The sequence below is a fragment of the Branchiostoma floridae genome, chromosome 3 (genome assembly GCF_000003815.2).
Source record: "Branchiostoma floridae strain S238N-H82 chromosome 3, Bfl_VNyyK, whole genome shotgun sequence".
In the NCBI taxonomy this organism is placed as follows: domain Eukaryota; kingdom Metazoa; phylum Chordata; class Leptocardii; order Amphioxiformes; family Branchiostomatidae; genus Branchiostoma; species Branchiostoma floridae.
Window position 1 is genome coordinate 6,572,061 of NC_049981.1, and position 11,813 is coordinate 6,583,873.

The following is an 11,813-nucleotide window of genomic DNA, read 5'->3' on the forward strand; positions in this document are numbered from 1 at the left end:
GGACAAACTAGTACCATACGGCGCCTTTGAGTTGTTTATACCCCCTTTCCACTAGGACGGCGCTCTCGCCGCACTCTCTCTGCGACCTAAAATTTTACTTCCTCTCATCATCATCATCATCATCATCATCATCATCATCATCATCATTTTCTTCTCAGTCACAATTAAACGTTTTGTATAATATACCCAGTGTGAAAGCAAAGGTTACACATATCCTATTGTAGCGGTCGCAGTGAGAGCGCAGCGCGATCGCCGTCCAGTGCAAAAGGGGCCTTACTAGGTGTGCACAAGTCAGTAGATGCAGATTTCGTACTTTTTCACAGACACAGCAAAATGATTATTAAACAAACTAGTACCAGCCACGCCTTTTGAATAATAGTTGTTTACTAGGTATGCACAAGTCAGTAAATAGTGATTTCGTACTTTTCTTTTTACAAAGACACAGCAAAATGATTACAGTTTTAGACAAACTAGTACCAGCCACGACATTTTGAACCTGCGCAATTCAGTAGAATTTGATGCAGATTTCGTACTATTCTTTTCACAAAGGCACAGAAAAATAATTATTAGACAAACAAGTGGCATACCGCGCACTTAATAACTACCTAGTTGTTGACAAGGCAACCTCACGTAGACACCACAGATGAAGTCTGTTACATGCAGTGGGTAGGTAAACTCTAAGATAGACAGATATAAAAGCTAGCTGTCTTTAGCCATTTACGATTTTTGACCAACGTTCTTAGCTTGGATTAATAGACATACATAGGGCGACTCCTGTCTACTATATCCTACTTTGATAATAACTAACTTAGTCTTCATGAATGTCATGCGTTTTTTTTTGCTGTGGGATTTATTCATAATGGGGATATAGATCCAGTTATCGACAATGAACTTGTTACGTAAATGTTTTTTTCTCCGGGGGTTATGATATGTCCACTGCTTCTTTCTCAGTTATCAGTTTCTAAATTTTTACTCTCTCCACTAGCTCATTATCTTCGCCAGAAGATTATAAGATTGCTTACTTGGGTCTGTATGTAGGTCAACAGCATATAAGTCGAGAAATTGTGGATGGAACTTTTTGATTTTTTGTAGGTGTGTAGCGGTTGTCGAAAGGCATGCCTAGTTTGAAAATGGTTTACCTGGCGTTTTCCTACGGCACAGCAGCGAGCTTTGTATTTTTTCGAGGTTTGTGTCGAGAAGCATAACTCAAAATGCAGCTGGGTGATTTCTACAATATTTGGCAGGTGTGTAGCGGTTGTGTAAAGGATTGTCATGTGCGAGAATGGTTTAGCTAGCTTTTACCTATGGTGCTGTAGCTGGCTTTATATGTAATTGCGTTTGTCTGTTAACACGATAACTCGAGATGTTCTACATGGATGCTAATGATATTTTGTTGATAGGTAGGGGACACAGAAAGGAAGGTCAAGTTCGATAATGGGCCTCCTAGCGACTTGTTTTGGTACTGCAAGTGAGCGTCAAAGCTTGCGCCTAAATTTTCCAGAAGTGCCATGTTCATGATTTTTAAGTGGTGGATAGCTGTTGGGACTAGGAGTGAATGGTGTAATTTTGGGCCCCCTAGCAGCTTGTTTGGAACTGCAGTGGGTCTTATAGTTTGTAACTTTTAAGAAGGATAACTGCAGAGGGGATTGATGGATATTCTTTGCTTTTGGTGGGTAGGTACTTAGGGTGATTATCAACATAATGAGATGCTAATTATGTAAATCGCGATCTACTTAATATAATTACTTTGGGATTCTTATCATGGAGAGAAGCACATCCCTTACAAAAGTGGTGTGCAGTGCAATATGACACTGGCACCATTGTCACCCTAGTCCAGCACTAATGTGTGGACCATTAATCATCATTTATCATTCAAGCCCTTCAGACAGAAGCAGAAGCCTGATCTCATTTCCCTGACAAGGGCCAGTCACACCAAATTAACCCCCTGCCCTCAGTCTCAGGAATAGCACAGACAAATCAAAGGTAGAGCAGAACTAATCGTCATGCCATGGCAGGGTGTTACACGCCCGCCCGTTTGAGGCATAAGACATGGTCACATAAAAAAAGATTTAAACATCGCAGTGGGCCAAATCAGGCTGTCAAAGGTGCCAACGTAATCCTCATGTGTTGTTCGATCGCCTACAGTACGCTTAATGATTCAAATACTATTTCGGCATGAGATTTGAAGAGTCAAAGTTGGCCTTCAAACTGGCTGTTTTTGCCTGATTTTGGCCTCGATTTCGCACTGCATGGGGGTTTCCGTGCAACCGATTACGACAATATCATATACTTGTGCTAGGTTGTAGAGGAGGATCTAAGTAAGGCTTATGAATATACTAGTAGTCTAGATATGTACCCATGCCTCAGTGAAATTAAGATTGTAAAGGGACTCTTGACGATAGTATGTTTGGGCTTGCCGAACGTTTTTCAAGATATCGTCTCAGCCCACACGGCAAATCTGCCAAGTTCTGAGGTCCCCTCTCACGAACTCATATTAATGACTGAGCTCAATGTTGGCAAGATCAAATCCATAGTTATTGGAAGCCGGCACAAACTAAAACATAAACAAGCCTTATAGCTTTACATTATAACGTTCTTACAGCGCTTTTATATAAGTGTGTCATTTTAATGACACAGACAGTCCTCTGAACACGTATTTTTGCTATTACTATGTTTTATATAGTTTTTACAGCGCTTTTCTATAAGTGTGTCATTTTAATGACACAGTCTTCTAAACACGTATTTTTGCTAAATTATTACTCTGTTTTATAAATTTTTTACAGCGCTTTTCTATAAGTGTGTCATTCTAATGACACAGTCTTCTGAACACGTTTTTTTGCTATTACATGTACTCTGTTTTAAAACGTTTTTACAGCGCTTTTCTAGAAGTGTGTCATTCTAAAGACTGAACACGATATTTCGCTATTACTCTGTTTTATCATGTTTTTACAGCGCTTTTCTATAGTGTCATTTTAATGACACAGTCTTGTGAACACGTTTTTTTGCTATTGCTCTGTTTTATGTTTTTACTGCGCTTTTCTATAACTTTGTCATTCTAAAGACACAGTCTTCTGAACACGTATTTTTGCTATCACTGTGTTTTATAAAGTTTTTACAGCGACTGTGTAAAATACCTCTGACTTAACTCGCGATTGCAAAACTTTACTTACTATTTTCATGAGATGGACACAAACATTCACCAAGGCAGGGCCGTAACAATCCTTAAGTATGACCCTTAGATAACCATTAGATGACCTTTTATCTAATATATAGGCCAGTCACTCAAAGTTTGTTTATTATTTCTTTTTTACGAAAAGACTGCAATGTACATTTTGTAGAGTGAAATCTTATATAAAACTAAAGACCTAGCCTAACCTAGCCTAACTAAAGACCTTACATCCAGCTTTGCTATATTAACATCTCGTATTAAGCTGTATTTGGTGCTTAGCCGGCCCATTATAGCCATAATTACATACATTAATCATTAAAAAACAACGACCTTCGATAAAAAATGTTTATTTGGCGAAGATGTGTGTTCGAGGAACTCTAGTTGTATCTTAAGCTCAATGAATTTCAAAGATAAGGAACTATTTTCCTTTTACGTTCAGTTATGTTGTCTTAGAAATCACATCCTGCATCATATTTTACTATAGTATCGAAGAAGCACGAATCCAATTTTGATTCCTGTGCGTAGCTTTAAAGAAGATAACAGTATATCGGGGGGGGGGGGGGGGGGATCGGGATGGGGGTGGGTCCGGAGGTGGGGGGGGGGGGGGGGGGGTCTAGGGAGGGTGGGGGGGGGGGGGCGCTGCGGGGGGGGCTCGATTGGAGGGGGGGGGGGGGGGGCGGGGGGGCTGGGCCTTGGCGGGGGGGGGCGGGGGGGGTGGGGGGGCGGGGGGAAAGGGCGGGGGGGGCGGGATGGGGGGTTGGGGGGGGGGGGCTGGGGATGGGTGGGGAGGAGGGGGCGGGGGGGGTCTGGGCTCAGGGGGGGGGGCGGGGGGGGGGGGGGAGGGGGGGGGTTTGGGCGGGGGGGGGGGGGGGGTAATCTGGGGGGGGGGGGGGGGGGGGGGGGGGGGTGTGCGGGGGTGGAGGGGGGTGGCAGGGGGGGGGGATGGGGGCGGGCGGGGGGGGGGTGGGGGGGGCGGGGGGGGGCGAGGGGGGCGGAGGGCGGGGGGGGGTTGGCTGGGGGGGGGGGGGGGGAAGGTAGGGGGGGGGGCAGGGGGTACCGGGGGGGGGAGATGGGTGCGAGTCTAAGGTGCGACGCAACTCCGGGTATGTTGCAGAATTATCACGAGACTCAATGGCCGACCGGGAGGACGTCCCCAAGGGGGGGCGAGGGGGGCTAAGACACAGTTCAGCCCTTGGAAACTGCCTTTGCCCACATAGATCTGTTTTGGGGATCACGCTGCACGGGCGCTAAAGGTGAACTCTCACTGTGTTTGGGGCACCTCTGCGACACTGCGGGGCTCGTTCACTGCGGCACTGTTTTGTTATTTTCGCGATTTTTAATGATTTAGATACTGCGTATGACTTAGAAGACAACACGATACACAAAATGGAAGAAAACTCGTTCTTTATCTCTGAAATTCGTTGAGTCATCTACGAACCCCGCAGTGCCGCATCGGTGCCCCAAATGCAGTAAAGGTGCACTCTCACCGTACTTGGGGCACGCTTGCGGCATTATGGGGTTCGAAAAATACTCAGCGAATTTAAGAGATAAAGAGCGAATTTTCTATTTTTTTGTGTATTGTGTCGTCTTATAAGTCCTACTTTTACGTATTACGCAATATATAAACTACAAAAATCAGAGAAAATATTAACAAAACAGTCACACAGTGAACTAACCCCACAATGCCGCAAGTGTGCCCCAAGTCCTGTGAGAGTGCACTTTGAGAGTCCACGTTAAGCGATCCCTGTCTAGTGGAAAGTGAAAGACGAGTCAAGTCTAGTCTAAAGTGAAAGATGAGTCTCCACTTGAGTTACATGTGGGTGGGTCACCGTGGGTGGGGTGGGGCGAGTCGAAGCTTGTCTGCCGTTTTGCACATAAGCGTCACGGGTGCTTAAATCCGGGGTATTTTCTTCCTTGTTGCCTGCATGTCATTGCTGTTACACAAGAACATGAATGGGTTACACATCTGCAAGATATACTATGCAGGCATGGTTTCCAAAATGTTTGGCTAAACCCTAATGTCGATGCCAAATATTTTGGAAACATGTTTAAGGAACGCCTAAAGGACACATTTCTTTCGAACTGGAGACAAAAGATAAGAAACTTTAGTAAACTGGCAACATTAAGACAACCTTCGCTCTAGAAAATTACCTATTATCAATTCAAAGCAGATTATTTACTAATAGCATAACAAAACTAAGGATTGGAGCACATGCTTTGGAAATTGAAAAGGGTCGTCACAAAAATATACCAGCTGAAAAGAGAATGTGTCCCATCTGCAAAGACAGTATTGAAGATGAGATGAATATCATTTCATGATGATATGCCTTTATTACGATGAAGAAAGGAAAAAGTTATTGACCATGTATAACAACGGAAGAACATTACCTAAAACAAGCAGAGAAATATTCGATGTACTTCTATCATGTCCTGACTCCATATCTGTGCACGTAGGCCAATATATCTATAATGCTATGCAAAAGAGATAGAGACAGTGCTTTAACAATGTGAAATACACAATGCCGCCATATTTTCTATCATGTTAGACTAGTATACTGATGTAAGTAGTTTGTAGTTGTTAGTTATACGTAATTTGCCATACATTGTACCTGTTACAATCGTTGTGCAATAAACTTGACTTGACTTGACTTGTAATGCAGGTTTAGTTTTCAGTAGCACGGCGCGTGCGCTGTATCTCCAGAACGCTGGGTGCCATTGTGTTGCTATTTGGTGGAGGTGTCCTCATTGTCAGGTATGAATTTGTTTCACCTTGTGTTCGAACTTGACACTGTAGGCTGATGCTGTTTTTTGGTAGGGGCAGGTCCACTAATATCTGCTTGGTTGTGAATACAGGGGATGGGTTTTGTGTGGCTGTGTGATATATATATGGCCTCCTTCGGTCAATATTGACCATGGTAAAATCTGTGTGAGTGACAGGTCTAAGTTTAGATATCCTGTGGAACAGCTAATCCTAAGGAACAGGTAATAGGTCGGTATGCTTGGTTGTTATCACAGCTGGTGGGTTGGGGGAGCGATCAGGTGATGCTGTTGTTTTTGTGCTCCGTTTCTTCCTTCAATCAATGGTTCAATGGTTCAATAGTTCAATGGTTCAAAGTTAACCCAGCCCTTACAAAGGCCCTTTTGAAGGCCCTTCTCAATCCCACTCAAGATTTAAACCTTCATTATACGCAGTTGTTACCAGTTGTGGTCGGTACTGAAAGCCTCTTAACATCTGGTTACATCGAATGAATGAAACGCTCGTATGGCGATATTTCAGATCCATTGGTGTGAGATATAATTTATTGAATTATCTCACATAACAGTTATGCATTAGCTATTCAAAAAGATTAAATAAATGCCTAATCAGGCTAATGCATTGTATGTGAATATATATATACATTGTATGTGAATATATAAAGGAGCAAAGACGTCATTGAAACGTTTTGAGATAATGATGTCATCGAAACGTATGACCGCAGCAAAACACTAACCTGAGTTTAGTAGAACGCGAGCTTCGTGAGCTCAAAGCGTTACACGAAAAGTAGCAATAGATAATATTGGCGGGTCACTATTTACATTTTAAATGCTAACACTAGTACTGCTGAAAGCGATAATTGTTTTTTTGCAATGCATTTTCTGCATGCGAAGCAGCCAGGTTTGCGATAGTTACAGGTTCATACATTTGTATACCTCTTCAAACAAATCACTTGACAACGTGTCCTACTAGCTCAGTGTTCAAATCCGTGGACTGGAAATTTTTTTCAACTTTCTTTTTTTATTTAATTTTTTACATGCATTAAAGTACTAGTAAACAATACTTTTGTCTTTTGACCAGAACATTTGGGACTTTCTGTTATAGTTGTGGATTTTTCCGCCGTTGGGATATTTGAATGAACGACGAGACATGTAATACATAACGCATTTAATGTCTCTGATTATATGTCGTTCTAACTTTTTTTTAAATGCCCATACAACAATTACAAGACAAGAAACTGATTTTCTCGAAAAAAAATTGCATAATGTATGACAAAAAGTTTCACTAAACATATTCATTTTTATATTCCTGGACATGCCTCAGTTGCATATTTGTGAATCTCTCCATGCGACCGTATCAGGTTTAGTTACTCTGTTTCTATTTATATGACATTCTAATAACTAGAAAAAACGTTCACAAAGTCACTAAAACCTTTTTTTAAAGCACTTGTGTTGGTTGTCTCTGCTTATTTTGATGTAATTCTCATGTTTATTGATGAGCGCCGGCGAAGCACCGATGTACTTTTTCCTGACGATATCCCTACTACAAGCCAAAACACAGGTTTTTTTAGAAGCACTTGTTTCCTGTGTGTCTGGTTTGAAGGCTGGCTTCTGTAGTGGTACATGTATGCCACTTTCAGTGTACACTCAGTTTACGTGTCACACCAGTGGCTTCTGTTCTAAGAGTGCTTGTAGGTTGGTTGGATCTGCTGCTGTATTGGTCAGGTATAAGTTTTGGTGCTGAAGACTTAAGGGTTGCTTTCAGTCCTGTACAAGACTGTATACTTGTGATACGAGGTTATGAGCGTGTTTGGTCATCATGGGGAAACGAAAGAAGATACGAGTTTCTAAGGTGGAGGAGAAGGAGATAGAGCGTCAGCGTAAGAGAGTGGTATGTGTAAGATTTTTTGCAGATTATGTATGCCCTTGTATTTGTTGTCTATAATACTGATAGTCATATGTGATGTATGATTGTGCTTGTTTGTACCTTGTTTTAGTGTATATATTCCTCCTAGAAATTAGTATTCATATTAGGGAAAATGGTTTAGATGTCATGTGATATCTGGAATGAAGGGTGTCTTTAAATTATGCCAGTAGAAGTCATGACTAGAACCTGCACTGTATTTATACGGTTGTGTGTCCAGTGTTACAGATGATCAGGTGAACTTATATAAGTGACTTAAACTAACATTTGACAACTACTGCAACAACCAGAACGCTACCAATTGCACGCCATTCAAACAAAATTACACAGCCGACACAGTCACAAATACACAATAGCTTAACAATCACCCATTACATTTCATGCAGGTCTAAGGTCTACGAACTCTTGTTTGCCAAGTGTTTGAGGAGCAGTCACACCTCGAACACTTTCAGGTCGTCAAATTGGGGGGGGGGGGGGCGAGATCACTGGGTGTAGCGAAATCGCTGTGACACCGGCGAACCTCGAGCGTTAGTGATCTTTAGTACTTTCTATACTTAGACATGATGATTTTGTTTTGTAGTGTTCAATGATTGATCTAGGTGTATGCAGGTGTTGTTCTATGTAATTTTGTATTAGTATGTAAAATTTACAACGTGTTAGATATTCTTTGAAACTTGATTTTTGCTCCTCCTATTTTCCGGATGAAAGTCTGAGCATCGTATATTCACGATGGTCAAATTTGGCCCCGAAGTTTCCATTCGAACGAAGGGTCGAGTTACCGTGGCTCCCGCCGCGCACTCCGGGGAATCTCACAGTAACTGGAACATCTTCCAACAGATCATGGTAGTTAGAAAATCAACCGCTCACACGTGCCTCGTCGATATTATATGAAAACTGGCAGTGTGTACACGTCAAATCTTACCGTGTACGTGTGCTGCAAAGTTTTGTCTCCATGTTTTCGGAAATGTGCCTTGTTGGTTGATTTAGAAAGGGTGTTCGGTTGACCCAAAAAACAAATACCATATTAGATTGGTCCTAAATTTGACTGAAAATCCAAATATTTTATATCACATAGGTAATGATATTAAGATCAAACTTTCTGTCTTTTTTCAACTTCTACTTAAAACTATTTTTACAGCCAAGATAAGGTCGAAAAATCGTCATTTTTCCAAATTCTCACACTCAAAGACGAGTTATTCAAAATTGCCTCCATGTTCCAAAAATCCCTAAGACACAAAGCTGGAGATATTAGTTGTCGACAATATAAGTCCTGAAAGAGTTGATTTGCAAGCGTTTTGTAAGCGATTTAAATACCATGTTTGGTCCTATGTCGAGTCGCACTGATAGGGACATGGGGTAATTGATACCGCCGTAAACAAGTGTTGTTATATTCAAGGTCAACGATAATGACGCCAGCATCTTTGTTACATGTCACATGTTCCAAACTAAGCGGCAGCAAAACTAAGCTTGTCAAATAACTGTTTATATTTGTGAAAATGTATATTTTTCTTCTGACTCACGGCACCTGGGAAAATGAGGGCGTGTTTACTGTAACAACCTGCGGATGACCGCGGGTGACCCCCAATAGAACGCCCGTTCTGTTCGATCACGTCAGCGTTCTGTTTGATTACGTCATATCGTGCATGACTCGTGTTCTAAATCCCCACATAGAAGTCTCGAAATTTTGTGGCCAAATTTTACCATCGTGATTTAGGACTTGATCTGACTCTTTAATAAAATGCTCTCCTATTTCAACAGAAAGACTTTAGCTATCCGTCTTAATATTTTGTAGCTCAGTGGTCACAATTAATCTACCGGGAAAGATGTGTAACTAAGAGAAATGTGGAAATGGCATATTAGATTTAAACGCTTGTGACTTGTTTTCATAATTTTAGTGTTTCTCTGGTTGTGCATTTGTGTTCAATATAAAAAAAAAATCTCTGGTTGTACATCTTGTTCCTAATAGTATGCTTCCCTAGTTGTGCATTCATGTTCAAGTTAACGTACGGTTGTTTGGAAAAATAAGCTTAAGGAAACTACACGCCATGCATCCGTATGTATGGCTTTAGAGGCTTTATTCGGTCCATTAGCAGAGATGGCGGAGATGGCGTGTTTTCACAACGAGTAAACATTGATAAACAAATGGAGAAAAGCAACGAAACGCCACGCTCTGAAGTTGAATGTCTTTGACACCTGTAAAGCTATTTGTACCTATGTGGTATTCACATTTACCTTACATTCTGTGGGAGTCCTGTGATTCAAGTCACTTGCATAGAGTTGCGACCATCTGAACTCTTTTGGTTTGTTAAAAACTGGAGCTTTATAATAAACCAAATTTTTACACGTACAATCGCACATACGCACACAGACATATATACATATACAAAATACACACACATACAAATACGCACGCACGCAGACACACACACACACACACACACACACACACACACACACACAGACACACAGAGACATACATACATACATACATACATACATAAATACATGTATAGGCCCGCACACACACATACCCACACACGCACGCATATATAATATATACACACGCGCATATGCACACGCACATACACATAACATATAAATGTACACACATACGTACAAACACACACAGAGAGACACACACACACATGTATGCACTAAAGCACACACACACACACACAAACGTACATAAACACACTTTTGTTGGACTGGTATTCTGTCAGACACGTTCACAGGAGTTCCTTTTTTTCTCGGAAAAGAGCTTATTATAGGCTCTTGCCAACGACCTTTCCATTGACCCTCGGCACAGCTGTTAACTTACCCGCATGAGCATTGTTGACAGTGTTGACAGTTTACAGTGTCACGGCTACGGTCAGTAGATTGTGTCAGGGTGAGCAAAGCCTTTGGTCCCGTGCATTGTAGCTTCGTGCGGTAATAATCAAACGTAAAAGACCTCAACACACTTATCGATAATACTAGGATGACTCGGTTTGAGCAGTTTTATGATTTATTTATTAGGATTCTCCATATACGATGACAATGGAGGGTATGGCGGAACAGGTGTCAATGGACACCTTTTCAAAGCCGCCATGCACACATGTTCGCATATGTTTACAAGGCGGGGTTAAGCCCCCTTTAAGCCGGCTTTAAGCCCCGATTACAAATTAAGAATTCAGCTCGGCCGACTTGTCAGCGAGCTCCAAATGGGAATTTTTGGCCGGAGTATGACCGGCGTTTGGGCGATTACGCGGGCTTCGGACGATTTTTAGCAGCTCGGCCGGCGTTTGCGGGGCACTTGCAGCTGCGCTTAATTTCAACGAGGCCACGGCGGCGATTGTTGAGCTCGGAGAGCTCGTCAACGGGTTGCCTGTAGCTCGACCGGAGCTTGCCCGAGCAATTGCCAAGACTTGGCCAATACTCGGGCGGAAACCCGGCGGTTTTTGACTCTCTTTTTTCGGTCGGAGCTTGCCCGAACTCTTCGGCGTCACGCCAGCCTCGCTCGGGTTCCCTACAATAACCGGACGATATTCCGTCCGACATTGACAAGTTTGGCGTGCTTCGGGCGAGCGTCGTGCTGCTGTCGGTGGGAGCTTGGAAGGGCTCAGGCAGAATTTTAACTGTTGCCTAATCAATTTTACACCTGTGTTGAACACGTGCTTTTGTTTTGGGGTTTCATCTTTAGTAGACAGTTTGGTCCTTAATATAAGATAAATAAAGACTACTGTATAAACGTTTCTAAGAATGCTGCGTACCTTTAATAATGAAAGGTAATTGGACACGAAGACAGTACTTCCCATTTATTTTTTTGCTATTGGTTTGGATGTGTGAGATCATATATTCTTCATGTATGAAGGCTTCCAGCCTGAAACTCGGACGGCCTTTGCCGGCCTTCGACCGAGGTTCGCCCGAAGTTCGCCCTATTTCCGCTTTGTCAAAATATTGTATTATGGTGAATCAGACTGGTCTGTT